The 14,029-nt window shown below is 38.8% G+C and overlaps 1 non-coding gene across 1 annotated transcript; it reads left to right on the forward strand.

The window, feature by feature from the left end:
* Window positions 1-639: 639 nt before the first annotated feature.
* On the forward strand, window positions 640-712 carry TRNAK-UUU (transfer RNA lysine (anticodon UUU)). Its single transcript has one exon. It is a non-coding gene; the product is annotated as a tRNA-Lys (tRNA).
* The last annotated feature ends 13,317 nt before the right edge of the window (window positions 713-14,029 follow it).

Consider the following 14,029-nt stretch of genomic DNA (forward strand, 5'->3'; position numbering starts at 1 on the left):
AATAGCAAAAAAAATGCAGTGCTTGCAGACCTCAAATAATGCTACGAAAACAAGTTCATAATTATTTAGAAACAACAATACTAATGTTTTATCTCAGGAAGAGTTCAGAAATCAATATTTTGTGGAATAACCATGATTTTTAATCACAGCTTTCATGTGTCTTGGCATGCTTTCCACCAGTCTTTCACACTGCTTTTGGGTGACATTATGCCACTCCTGGTACAAAAATTTAAGCAGTTCTTCTTTGTTTGATGGCTTGTGACTATCCATCTTCCTCACATTCAAGAGGTTTTCAATGGGGTTCAGGTTTGGAGATTGGGCTGGCCATGACAGCGATTTGAGCTAGTGTTCCTTCATCCACACGTTGGTTTACCTAGCCGTGTGGCATGGTGCATTGTTCTGCTGGAAAAGCCAGTCCTCAGAGTTGGGGAACGTTGCCTGAGCAGAAGGAATCAACTATTTTTCCAGGATAACCTTGTATGTGGCTTGATTCACATGTCCTTCGCAAAGATTAACCTGCCCAATTCAAGCCTGGAAATTATGATTTTTGTGGAACTAGAGCAAGTCCAAAAAGGGGCAACAAAATTTAGTAACGGGATGGAAGAATTACAGTACCCAGCGAGATTATCAATGTAGAGAGCCCGGATAGCTCAGTCGGTAGAGCATCAGACTTTTAATCTGAGGGTCCAGGGTTCAAGTCCCTGTTCGGGCGAAAGCTTTTAATAAATGGTAATGTTATGTAAAATAGGTGAGGTCATCACCTAAAAGGTCTAAAGAAATTATGATCTGTGTGTGTTATTTAGTCTAGAAACTGAGGGGTGATCTCATAACCATGTATAAGTATATAAGGGGACAATACAAATATCTCTCTGAGGATCTGTTTATACCAAGGAAGGTGACGGTCACTTTAGAAGGACGTAGATCTGGGGATTTCTTCTGACGGAATATAGGCTGAACTGGACGGACAAATGTCTTTTTTCGGCCTTGCTAACTACAGCTCTGGCAAAAATTAAGAGACCACTGCAAAATCTTCAGTTTGTATTAATTTTCTCTTTATAGGTATATTTTTGAGTAAAATGTAAATTGCTCTTATATTCTATAAACTACTGACAACATGTCTTCGAATTTCCAAGCACTAAATTTTGTACTTATTTTCAGAAAATGAAAAATGGTCAAAATAGCAAAAAAAATGCAGTGCTTGCAGACCTCAAATAATGCTACGAAAACAAGTTCATAATTATTAAGAAACAACAATACTAATGTTTTATCTCAGGAAGAGTTCAGAAATCAATATTTTGTGGAATAACTATGATTTTTAATCACAGCTTTCATGTGTCTTGGCATGCTTTCCACCAGTCTTTCACACTGCTTTTGGGTGACATTATGCCACTCCTGGTACAAAAATTTAAGCAGTTCTTCTTTGTTTGATGGCTTGTGACTATCCATCTTCCTCACATTCAAGAGGTTTTCAATGGGGTTCAGGTTTGGAGATTGGGCTGGCCATGACAGCGATTTGAGCTAGTGTTCCTTCATCCACACGTTGGTTTACCTAGCCGTGTGGCATGGTGCATTGTTCTGCTGGAAAAGCCAGTCCTCAGAGTTGGGGAACGTTTCCTGAGCAGAAGGAATCAACTATTTTTCCAGGATAACCTTGTATGTGGCTTGATTCACATGTCCTTCGCAAAGATTAACCTGCCCAATTCAAGCCTGGAAATTATGATTTTTGTGGAACTAGAGCAAGTCCAAAAAGGGGCAACAAAATTTAGTAACGGGATGGAAGAATTACGGTACCCAGCGAGATTATCAATGTAGAGAGCCCGGATGTCGGTAGAGCATCAGACTTTTAATCTGAGGGTCCAGGGTTCAAGTCCCTGTTCGGGCGTAAGCTTTTAATAAATGGTAATGTTATGTAAAATAGGTGAGGTCATCATGGGGGTGCAATGTGGGCGTAAGCTTTTAATAAATGGTAATGTTATGTAAAATAGGTGAGGTCATCATGGGGGTGCAATGTGGGTGTAACTTGTATGCTGATAAAAGGTCTAAAGAAATTATGATCTGTGTGGAACTAGAGCGAGTACAAAGAAGGGCAACAACTACAATACCCAGAGAGATTAGCAAAAAAGTATTATTTAGTCTAGAAACTGAGGGGTGATCTCATAACCATGTATAAGTATATAAGGGGACAATACAAATATCTCTCCGAGGATCTGTTTATACCAAGGAAGGTGACGGTCACTTTAGAAGGACGTAGATCTGGGGATTTCTTCTGACGGAATATAGGCTGAACTGGACGGACAAATGTCTTTTTTCGGCCTTGCTAACTACAGCTCTGGCAAAAATTAAGAGACCACTGCAAAATCTTCAGTTTGTCTTAATTTTCTCTTTATAGGTATATTTTTGAGTAAAATGTAAATTGCTCTTATATTCTATAAACTACTGACAACATGTCTTCGAATTTCCAAGCACTAAATTTTGTACTTATTTTCAGAAAATGAAAAATGGTCAAAATAGCAAAAAAAATGCAGTGCTTGCAGACCTCAAATAATGCTACGAAAACAAGTTCATAATTATTAAGAAACAACAATACTAATGTTTTATCTCAGGAAGAGTTCAGAAATCAATATTTTGTGGAATAACCATGATTTTTAATCACAGCTTTCATGTGTCTTGGCATGCTTTCCACCAGTCTTTCACACTGCTTTTGGGTGACATTATGCCACTCCTGGTACAAAAATTTAAGCAGTTCTTCTTTGTTTGATGGCTTGTGACTATCCATCTTCCTCACATTCAAGAGGTTTTCAATGGGGTTCAGGTTTGGAGATTGGGCTGGCCATGACAGCGATTTGAGCTAGTGTTCCTTCATCCACACGTTGGTTTACCTAGCCGTGTGGCATGGTGCATTGTTCTGCTGGAAAAGCCAGTCCTCAGAGTTGGGGAACGTTTCCTGAGCAGAAGGAATCAACTATTTTTCCAGGATAACCTTGTATGTGGCTTGATTCACATGTCCTTCGCAAAGATTAACCTGCCCAATTCAAGCCTGGAAATTATGATTTTTGTGGAACTAGAGCAAGTCCAAAAAGGGGCAACAAAATTTAGTAACGGGATGGAAGAATTACGGTACCCAGCGAGATTATCAATGTAGAGAGCCCGGATGTCGGTAGAGCATCAGACTTTTAATCTGAGGGTCCAGGGTTCAAGTCCCTGTTCGGGCGTAAGCTTTTAATAAATGGTAATGTTATGTAAAATAGGTGAGGTCATCACCTAAAAGGTCTAAAGAAATTATGATCTGTGTGGAACTAGAGCGAGTACAAAGAAGGGCAACAACTACAATACCCAGAGAGTTTAGCAAAAAAGTATTATTTAGTCTAGAAACTGAGGGGTGATCTCATAACCATGTATAAGTATATAAGGGGACAATACAAATATCTCTCCGAGGATCTGTTTATACCAAGGAAGGTGACGGTCACTTTAGAAGGACGTAGATCTGGGGATTTCTTCTGACGGAATATAGGCTGAACTGGACGGACAAATGTCTTTTTTCGGCCTTGCTAACTACAGCTCTGGCAAAAATTAAGAGACCACTGCAAAATCTTCAGTTTGTCTTAATTTTCTCTTTATAGGTATATTTTTGAGTAAAATGTAAATTGCTCTTATATTCTATAAACTACTGACAACATGTCTTCGAATTTCCAAGCACTAAATTTTGTACTTATTTTCAGAAAATGAAAAATGGTCAAAATAGCAAAAAAAATGCAGTGCTTGCAGACCTCAAATAATGCTACGAAAACAAGTTCATAATTATTAAGAAACAACAATACTAATGTTTTATCTCAGGAAGAGTTCAGAAATCAATATTTTGTGGAATAACCATGATTTTTAATCACAGCTTTCATGTGTCTTGGCATGCTTTCCACCAGTCTTTCACACTGCTTTTGGGTGACATTATGCCACTCCTGGTACAAAAATTTAAGCAGTTCTTCTTTGTTTGATGGCTTGTGACTATCCATCTTCCTCACATTCAAGAGGTTTTCAATGGGGTTCAGGTTTGGAGATTGGGCTGGCCATGACAGCGATTTGAGCTAGTGTTCCTTCATCCACACGTTGGTTTACCTAGCCGTGTGGCATGGTGCATTGTTCTGCTGGAAAAGCCAGTCCTCAGAGTTGGGGAACGTTTCCTGAGCAGAAGGAATCAACTATTTTTCCAGGATAACCTTGTATGTGGCTTGATTCACATGTCCTTCGCAAAGATTAACCTGCCCAATTCAAGCCTGGAAATTATGATTTTTGTGGAACTAGAGCAAGTCCAAAAAGGGGCAACAAAATTTAGTAACGGGATGGAAGAATTACGGTACCCAGCGAGATTATCAATGTAGAGAGCCCGGATGTCGGTAGAGCATCAGACTTTTAATCTGAGGGTCCAGGGTTCAAGTCCCTGTTCGGGCGTAAGCTTTTAATAAATGGTAATGTTATGTAAAATAGGTGAGGTCATCATGGGGGTGCAATGTGGGCGTAAGCTTTTAATAAATGGTAATGTTATGTAAAATAGGTGAGGTCATCATGGGGGTGCAATGTGGGTGTAACTTGTATGCTGATAAAAGGTCTAAAGAAATTATGATCTGTGTGGAACTAGAGCGAGTACAAAGAAGGGCAACAACTACAATACCCAGAGAGATTAGCAAAAAAGTATTATTTAGTCTAGAAACTGAGGGGTGATCTCATAACCATGTATAAGTATATAAGGGGACAATACAAATATCTCTCCGAGGATCTGTTTATACCAAGGAAGGTGACGGTCACTTTAGAAGGACGTAGATCTGGGGATTTCTTCTGACGGAATATAGGCTGAACTGGACGGACAAATGTCTTTTTTCGGCCTTGCTAACTACAGCTCTGGCAAAAATTAAGAGACCACTGCAAAATCTTCAGTTTGTCTTAATTTTCTCTTTATAGGTATATTTTTGAGTAAAATGTAAATTGCTCTTATATTCTATAAACTACTGACAACATGTCTTCGAATTTCCAAGCACTAAATTTTGTACTTATTTTCAGAAAATGAAAAATGGTCAAAATAGCAAAAAAAATGCAGTGCTTGCAGACCTCAAATAATGCTACGAAAACAAGTTCATAATTATTAAGAAACAACAATACTAATGTTTTATCTCAGGAAGAGTTCAGAAATCAATATTTTGTGGAATAACCATGATTTTTAATCACAGCTTTCATGTGTCTTGGCATGCTTTCCACCAGTCTTTCACACTGCTTTTGGGTGACATTATGCCACTCCTGGTACAAAAATTTAAGCAGTTCTTTGTTTGATGGCTTGTGACTATCCATCTTCCTCACATTCAAGAGGTTTTCAATGGGGTTCAGGTTTGGAGATTGGGCTGGCCATGACAGCGATTTGAGCTAGTGTTCCTTCATCCACACGTTGGTTTACCTAGCCGTGTGGCATGGTGCATTGTTCTGCTGGAAAAGCCAGTCCTCAGAGTTGGGGAACGTTTCCTGAGCAGAAGGAATCAACTATTTTTCCAGGATAACCTTGTATGTGGCTTGATTCACATGTCCTTCGCAAAGATTAACCTGCCCAATTCAAGCCTGGAAATTATGATTTTTGTGGAACTAGAGCAAGTCCAAAAAGGGGCAACAAAATTTAGTAACGGGATGGAAGAATTACGGTACCCAGCGAGATTATCAATGTAGAGAGCCCGGATGTCGGTAGAGCATCAGACTTTTAATCTGAGGGTCCAGGGTTCAAGTCCCTGTTCGGGCGTAAGCTTTTAATAAATGGTAATGTTATGTAAAATAGGTGAGGTCATCACCTAAAAGGTCTAAAGAAATTATGATCTGTGTGGAACTAGAGCGAGTACAAAGAAGGGCAACAACTACAATACCCAGAGAGTTTAGCAAAAAAGTATTATTTAGTCTAGAAACTGAGGGGTGATCTCATAACCATGTATAAGTATATAAGGGGACAATACAAATATCTCTCCGAGGATCTGTTTATACCAAGGAAGGTGACGGTCACTTTAGAAGGACGTAGATCTGGGGATTTCTTCTGACGGAATATAGGCTGAACTGGACGGACAAATGTCTTTTTTCGGCCTTGCTAACTACAGCTCTGGCAAAAATTAAGAGACCACTGCAAAATCTTCAGTTTGTCTTAATTTTCTCTTTATAGGTATATTTTTGAGTAAAATGTAAATTGCTCTTATATTCTATAAACTACTGACAACATGTCTTCGAATTTCCAAGCACTAAATTTTGTACTTATTTTCAGAAAATGAAAAATGGTCAAAATAGCAAAAAAAATGCAGTGCTTGCAGACCTCAAATAATGCTACGAAAACAAGTTCATAATTATTAAGAAACAACAATACTAATGTTTTATCTCAGGAAGAGTTCAGAAATCAATATTTTGTGGAATAACCATGATTTTTAATCACAGCTTTCATGTGTCTTGGCATGCTTTCCACCAGTCTTTCACACTGCTTTTGGGTGACATTATGCCACTCCTGGTACAAAAATTTAAGCAGTTCTTCTTTGTTTGATGGCTTGTGACTATCCATCTTCCTCACATTCAAGAGGTTTTCAATGGGGTTCAGGTTTGGAGATTGGGCTGGCCATGACAGCGATTTGAGCTAGTGTTCCTTCATCCACACGTTGGTTTACCTAGCCGTGTGGCATGGTGCATTGTTCTGCTGGAAAAGCCAGTCCTCAGAGTTGGGGAACGTTTCCTGAGCAGAAGGAATCAACTATTTTTCCAGGATAACCTTGTATGTGGCTTGATTCACATGTCCTTCGCAAAGATTAACCTGCCCAATTCAAGCCTGGAAATTATGATTTTTGTGGAACTAGAGCAAGTCCAAAAAGGGGCAACAAAATTTAGTAACGGGATGGAAGAATTACGGTACCCAGCGAGATTATCAATGTAGAGAGCCCGGATGTCGGTAGAGCATCAGACTTTTAATCTGAGGGTCCAGGGTTCAAGTCCCTGTTCGGGCGTAAGCTTTTAATAAATGGTAATGTTATGTAAAATAGGTGAGGTCATCACCTAAAAGGTCTAAAGAAATTATGATCTGTGTGGAACTAGAGCGAGTACAAAGAAGGGCAACAACTACAATACCCAGAGAGTTTAGCAAAAAAGTATTATTTAGTCTAGAAACTGAGGGGTGATCTCATAACCATGTATAAGTATATAAGGGGACAATACAAATATCTCTCCGAGGATCTGTTTATACCAAGGAAGGTGACGGTCACTTTAGAAGGACGTAGATCTGGGGATTTCTTCTGATGGAATATAGGCTGAACTGGACGGACAAATGTCTTTTTTCGGCCTTGCTAACTACAGCTCTGGCAAAAATTAAGAGACCACTGCAAAATCTTCAGTTTGTCTTAATTTTCTCTTTATAGGTATATTTTTGAGTAAAATGTAAATTGCTCTTATATTCTATAAACTACTGACAACATGTCTTCGAATTTCCAAGCACTAAATTTTGTACTTATTTTCAGAAAATGAAAAATGGTCAAAATAGCAAAAAAAATGCAGTGCTTGCAGACCTCAAATAATGCTACGAAAACAAGTTCATAATTATTAAGAAACAACAATACTAATGTTTTATCTCAGGAAGAGTTCAGAAATCAATATTTTGTGGAATAACCATGATTTTTAATCACAGCTTTCATGTGTCTTGGCATGCTTTCCACCAGTCTTTCACACTGCTTTTGGGTGACATTATGCCACTCCTGGTACAAAAATTTAAGCAGTTCTTCTTTGTTTGATGGCTTGTGACTATCCATCTTCCTCACATTCAAGAGGTTTTCAATGGGGTTCAGGTTTGGAGATTGGGCTGGCCATGACAGCGATTTGAGCTAGTGTTCCTTCATCCACACGTTGGTTTACCTAGCCGTGTGGCATGGTGCATTGTTCTGCTGGAAAAGCCAGTCCTCAGAGTTGGGGAACGTTTCCTGAGCAGAAGGAATCAACTATTTTTCCAGGATAACCTTGTATGTGGCTTGATTCACATGTCCTTCGCAAAGATTAACCTGCCCAATTCAAGCCTGGAAATTATGATTTTTGTGGAACTAGAGCAAGTCCAAAAAGGGGCAACAAAATTTAGTAACGGGATGGAAGAATTACGGTACCCAGCGAGATTATCAATGTAGAGAGCCCGGATGTCGGTAGAGCATCAGACTTTTAATCTGAGGGTCCAGGGTTCAAGTCCCTGTTCGGGCGTAAGCTTTTAATAAATGGTAATGTTATGTAAAATAGGTGAGGTCATCACCTAAAAGGTCTAAAGAAATTATGATCTGTGTGGAACTAGAGCGAGTACAAAGAAGGGCAACAACTACAATACCCAGAGAGTTTAGCAAAAAAGTATTATTTAGTCTAGAAACTGAGGGGTGATCTCATAACCATGTATAAGTATATAAGGGGACAATACAAATATCTCTCCGAGGATCTGTTTATACCAAGGAAGGTGACGGTCACTTTAGAAGGACGTAGATCTGGGGATTTCTTCTGACGGAATATAGGCTGAACTGGACGGACAAATGTCTTTTTTCGGCCTTGCTAACTACAGCTCTGGCAAAAATTAAGAGACCACTGCAAAATCTTCAGTTTGTCTTAATTTTCTCTTTATAGGTATATTTTTGAGTAAAATGTAAATTGCTCTTATATTCTATAAACTACTGACAACATGTCTTCGAATTTCCAAGCACTAAATTTTGTACTTATTTTCAGAAAATGAAAAATGGTCAAAAAAGCAAAAAAAATGCAGTGCTTGCAGACCTCAAATAATGCTACGAAAACAAGTTCATAATTATTAAGAAACAACAATACTAATGTTTTATCTCAGGAAGAGTTCAGAAATCAATATTTTGTGGAATAACCATGATTTTTAATCACAGCTTTCATGTGTCTTGGCATGCTTTCCACCAGTCTTTCACACTGCTTTTGGGTGACATTATGCCACTCCTGGTACAAAAATTTAAGCAGTTCTTCTTTGTTTGATGGCTTGTGACTATCCATCTTCCTCACATTCAAGAGGTTTTCAATGGGGTTCAGGTTTGGAGATTGGGCTGGCCATGACAGCGATTTGAGCTAGTGTTCCTTCATCCACACGTTGGTTTACCTAGCCGTGTGGCATGGTGCATTGTTCTGCTGGAAAAGCCAGTCCTCAGAGTTGGGGAACGTTTCCTGAGCAGAAGGAATCAACTATTTTTCCAGGATAACCTTGTATGTGGCTTGATTCACATGTCCTTCGCAAAGATTAACCTGCCCAATTCAAGCCTGGAAATTATGATTTTTGTGGAACTAGAGCAAGTCCAAAAAGGGGCAACAAAATTTAGTAACGGGATGGAAGAATTACGGTACCCAGCGAGATTATCAATGTAGAGAGCCCGGATGTCGGTAGAGCATCAGACTTTTAATCTGAGGGTCCAGGGTTCAAGTCCCTGTTCGGGCATAAGCTTTAAATAAATGGTAATGTTATGTAAAATAGGTGAGGTCATCACCTAAAAGGTCTAAAGAAATTATGATCTGTGTGGAACTAGAGCGAGTACAAAGAAGGGCAACAACTACAATACCCAGAGAGTTTAGCAAAAAAGTATTATTTAGTCTAGAAACTGAGGGGTGATCTCATAACCATGTATAAGTATATAAGGGGACAATACAAATATCTCTCCGAGGATCTGTTTGTACCAAGGAAGGTGACGGTCACTTTAGAAGGACATAGATCTGGGGATTTCTTCTGACGGAATATAGGCTGAACTGGACGGACAAATGTCTTTTTTCGGCCTTGCTAACTACAGCTCTGGCAAAAATTAAGAGACCACTGCAAAATCTTCAGTTTGTCTTAATTTTCTCTTTATAGGTATATTTTTGAGTAAAATGTAAATTGCTCTTATATTCTATAAACTACTGACAACATGTCTTCGAATTTCCAAGCACTAAATTTTGTACTTATTTTCAGAAAATGAAAAATGGTCAAAATAGCAAAAAAAATGCAGTGCTTGCAGACCTCAAATAATGCTACGAAAACAAGTTCATAATTATTAAGAAACAACAATACTAATGTTTTATCTCAGGAAGAGTTCAGAAATCAATATTTTGTGGAATAACCATGATTTTTAATCACAGCTTTCATGTGTCTTGGCATGCTTTCCACCAGTCTTTCACACTGCTTTTGGGTGACATTATGCCACTCCTGGTACAAAAATTTAAGCAGTTCTTCTTTGTTTGATGGCTTGTGACTATCCATCTTCCTCACATTCAAGAGGTTTTCAATGGGGTTCAGGTTTGGAGATTGGGCTGGCCATGACAGCGATTTGAGCTAGTGTTCCTTCATCCACACGTTGGTTTACCTAGCCGTGTGGCATGGTGCATTGTTCTGCTGGAAAAGCCAGTCCTCAGAGTTGGGGAACGTTTCCTGAGCAGAAGGAATCAACTATTTTTCCAGGATAACCTTGTATGTGGCTTGATTCACATGTCCTTCGCAAAGATTAACCTGCCCAATTCAAGCCTGGAAATTATGATTTTTGTGGAACTAGAGCAAGTCCAAAAAGGGGCAACAAAATTTAGTAACGGGATGGAGGAATTACGGTACCCAGCGAGATTATCAATGTAGAGAGCCCGGATGTCGGTAGAGCATCAGACTTTTAATCTGAGGGTCCAGGGTTCAAGTCCCTGTTCGGGCGTAAGCTTTTAATAAATGGTAATGTTATGTAAAATAGGTGAGGTCATCACCTAAAAGGTCTAAAGAAATTATGATCTGTGTGGAACTAGAGCGAGTACAAAGAAGGGCAACAACTACAATACCCAGAGAGTTTAGCAAAAAAGTATTATTTAGTCTAGAAACTGAGGGGTGATCTCATAACCATGTATAAGTATATAAGGGGACAATACAAATATCTCTCCGAGGATCTGTTTATACCAAGGAAGGTGACGGTCACTTTAGAAGGACGTAGATCTGGGGATTTCTTCTGACGGAATATAGGCTGAACTGGACGGACAAATGTCTTTTTTCGGCCTTGCTAACTACAGCTCTGGCAAAAATTAAGAGACCACTGCAAAATCTTCAGTTTGTCTTAATTTTCTCTTTATAGGTATATTTTTGAGTAAAATGTAAATTGCTCTTATATTCTATAAACTACTGACAACATGTCTTCGAATTTCCAAGCACTAAATTTTGTACTTATTTTCAGAAAATGAAAAATGGTCAAAATAGCAAAAAAAATGCAGTGCTTGCAGACCTCAAATAATGCTACGAAAACAAGTTCATAATTATTAAGAAACAACAATACTAATGTTTTATCTCAGGAAGAGTTCAGAAATCAATATTTTGTGGAATAACCATGATTTTTAATCACAGCTTTCATGTGTCTTGGCATGCTTTCCACCAGTCTTTCACACTGCTTTTGGGTGACATTATGCCACTCCTGGTACAAAAATTTAAGCAGTTCTTCTTTGTTTGATGGCTTGTGACTATCCATCTTCCTCACATTCAAGAGGTTTTCAATGGGGTTCAGGTTTGGAGATTGGGCTGGCCATGACAGCGATTTGAGCTAGTGTTCCTTCATCCACACGTTGGTTTACCTAGCCGTGTGGCATGGTGCATTGTTCTGCTGGAAAAGCCAGTCCTCAGAGTTGGGGAACGTTTCCTGAGCAGAAGGAATCAACTATTTTTCCAGGATAACCTTGTATGTGGCTTGATTCACATGTCCTTCGCAAAGATTAACCTGCCCAATTCAAGCCTGGAAATTATGATTTTTGTGGAACTAGAGCAAGTCCAAAAAGGGGCAACAAAATTTAGTAACGGGATGGAAGAATTACGGTACCCAGCGAGATTATCAATGTAGAGAGCCCGGATGTCGGTAGAGCATCAGACTTTTAATCTGAGGGTCCAGGGTTCAAGTCCCTGTTCGGGCGTAAGCTTTTAATAAATGGTAATGTTATGTAAAATAGGTGAGGTCATCATGGGGGTGCAATGTGGGCGTAAGCTTTTAATAAATGGTAATGTTATGTAAAATAGGTGAGGTCATCATGGGGGTGCAATGTGGGTGTAACTTGTATGCTGATAAAAGGTCTAAAGAAATTATGATCTGTGTGGAACTAGAGCGAGTACAAAGAAGGGCAACAACTAAAATACCCAGAGAGATTAGCAAAAAAGTATTATTTAGTCTAGAAACTGAGGGGTGATCTCATAACCATGTATAAGTATATAAGGGGTCAATACAAATATCTCTCCGAGGATCTGTTTATACCAAGGAAGGTGACGGTCACTTTAGAAGGACGTAGATCTGGGGATTTCTTCTGACGGAATATAGGCTGAACTGGACGGACAAATGTCTTTTTTCGGCCTTGCTAACTACAGCTCTGGCAAAAATTAAGAGACCACTGCAAAATCTTCAGTTTGTCTTAATTTTCTCTTTATAGGTATATTTTTGAGTAAAATGTAAATTGCTCTTATATTCTATAAACTACTGACAACATGTCTTCGAATTTCCAAGCACTAAATTTTGTACTTATTTTCAGAAAATGAAAAATGGTCAAAATAGCAAAAAAAATGCAGTGCTTGCAGACCTCAAATAATGCTACGAAAACAAGTTCATAATTATTAAGAAACAACAATACTAATGTTTTATCTCAGGAAGAGTTCAGAAATCAATATTTTGTGGAATAACCATGATTTTTAATCACAGCTTTCATGTGTCTTGGCATGCTTTCCACCAGTCTTTCACACTGCTTTTGGGTGACATTATGCCACTCCTGGTACAAAAATTTAAGCAGTTCTTCTTTGTTTGATGGCTTGTGACTATCCATCTTCCTCACATTCAAGAGGTTTTCAATGGGGTTCAGGTTTGGAGATTGGGCTGGCCATGACAGCGATTTGAGCTAGTGTTCCTTCATCCACACGTTGGTTTACCTAGCCGTGTGGCATGGTGCATTGTTCTGCTGGAAAAGCCAGTCCTCAGAGTTGGGGAACGTTTCCTGAGCAGAAGGAATCAACTATTTTTCCAGGATAACCTTGTATGTGGCTTGATTCACATGTCCTTCGCAAAGATTAACCTGCCCAATTCAAGCCTGGAAATTATGATTTTTGTGGAACTAGAGCAAGTCCAAAAAGGGGCAACAAAATTTAGTAACGGGATGGAAGAATTACGGTACCCAGCGAGATTATCAATGTAGAGAGCCCGGATGTCGGTAGAGCATCAGACTTTTAATCTGAGGGTCCAGGGTTCAAGTCCCTGTTCGGGCGTAAGCTTTTAATAAATGGTAATGTTATGTAAAATAGGTGAGGTCATCACCTAAAAGGTCTAAAGAAATTATGATCTGTGTGGAACTAGAGCGAGTACAAAGAAGGGCAACAACTACAATACCCAGAGAGTTTAGCAAAAAAGTATTATTTAGTCTAGAAACTGAGGGGTGATCTCATAACCATGTATAAGTATATAAGGGGACAATACAAATATCTCTCCGAGGATCTGTTTATACCAAGGAAGGTGACGGTCACTTTAGAAGGACGTAGATCTGGGGATTTCTTCTGACGGAATATAGGCTGAACTGGACGGACAAATGTCTTTTTTCGGCCTTGCTAACTACAGCTCTGGCAAAAATTAAGAGACCACTGCAAAATCTTCAGTTTGTCTTAATTTTCTCTTTATAGGTATATTTTTGAGTAAAATGTAAATTGCTCTTATATTCTATAAACTACTGACAACATGTCTTCGAATTTCCAAGCACTAAATTTTGTACTTATTTTCAGAAAATGAAAAATGGTCAAAATAGCAAAAAAAATGCAGTGCTTGCAGACCTCAAATAATGCTACGAAAACAAGTTCATAATTATTAAGAAACAACAATACTAATGTTTTATCTCAGGAAGAGTTCAGAAATCAATATTTTGTGGAATAACCATGATTTTTAATCACAGCTTTCATGTGTCTTGGCATGCTTTCCACCAGTCTTTCACACTGCTTTTGGGTGACATTATGCCACTCCTGGTACAAAAATTTAAGCAGTTCTTCTTTGTT

The sequence above is a fragment of the Dendrobates tinctorius genome, unplaced genomic scaffold (genome assembly GCF_039654945.1).
Source record: "Dendrobates tinctorius isolate UK_male_01 unplaced genomic scaffold, ASM3965494v1 ptg000099l, whole genome shotgun sequence".
Taxonomy (NCBI): domain Eukaryota; kingdom Metazoa; phylum Chordata; class Amphibia; order Anura; family Dendrobatidae; genus Dendrobates; species Dendrobates tinctorius.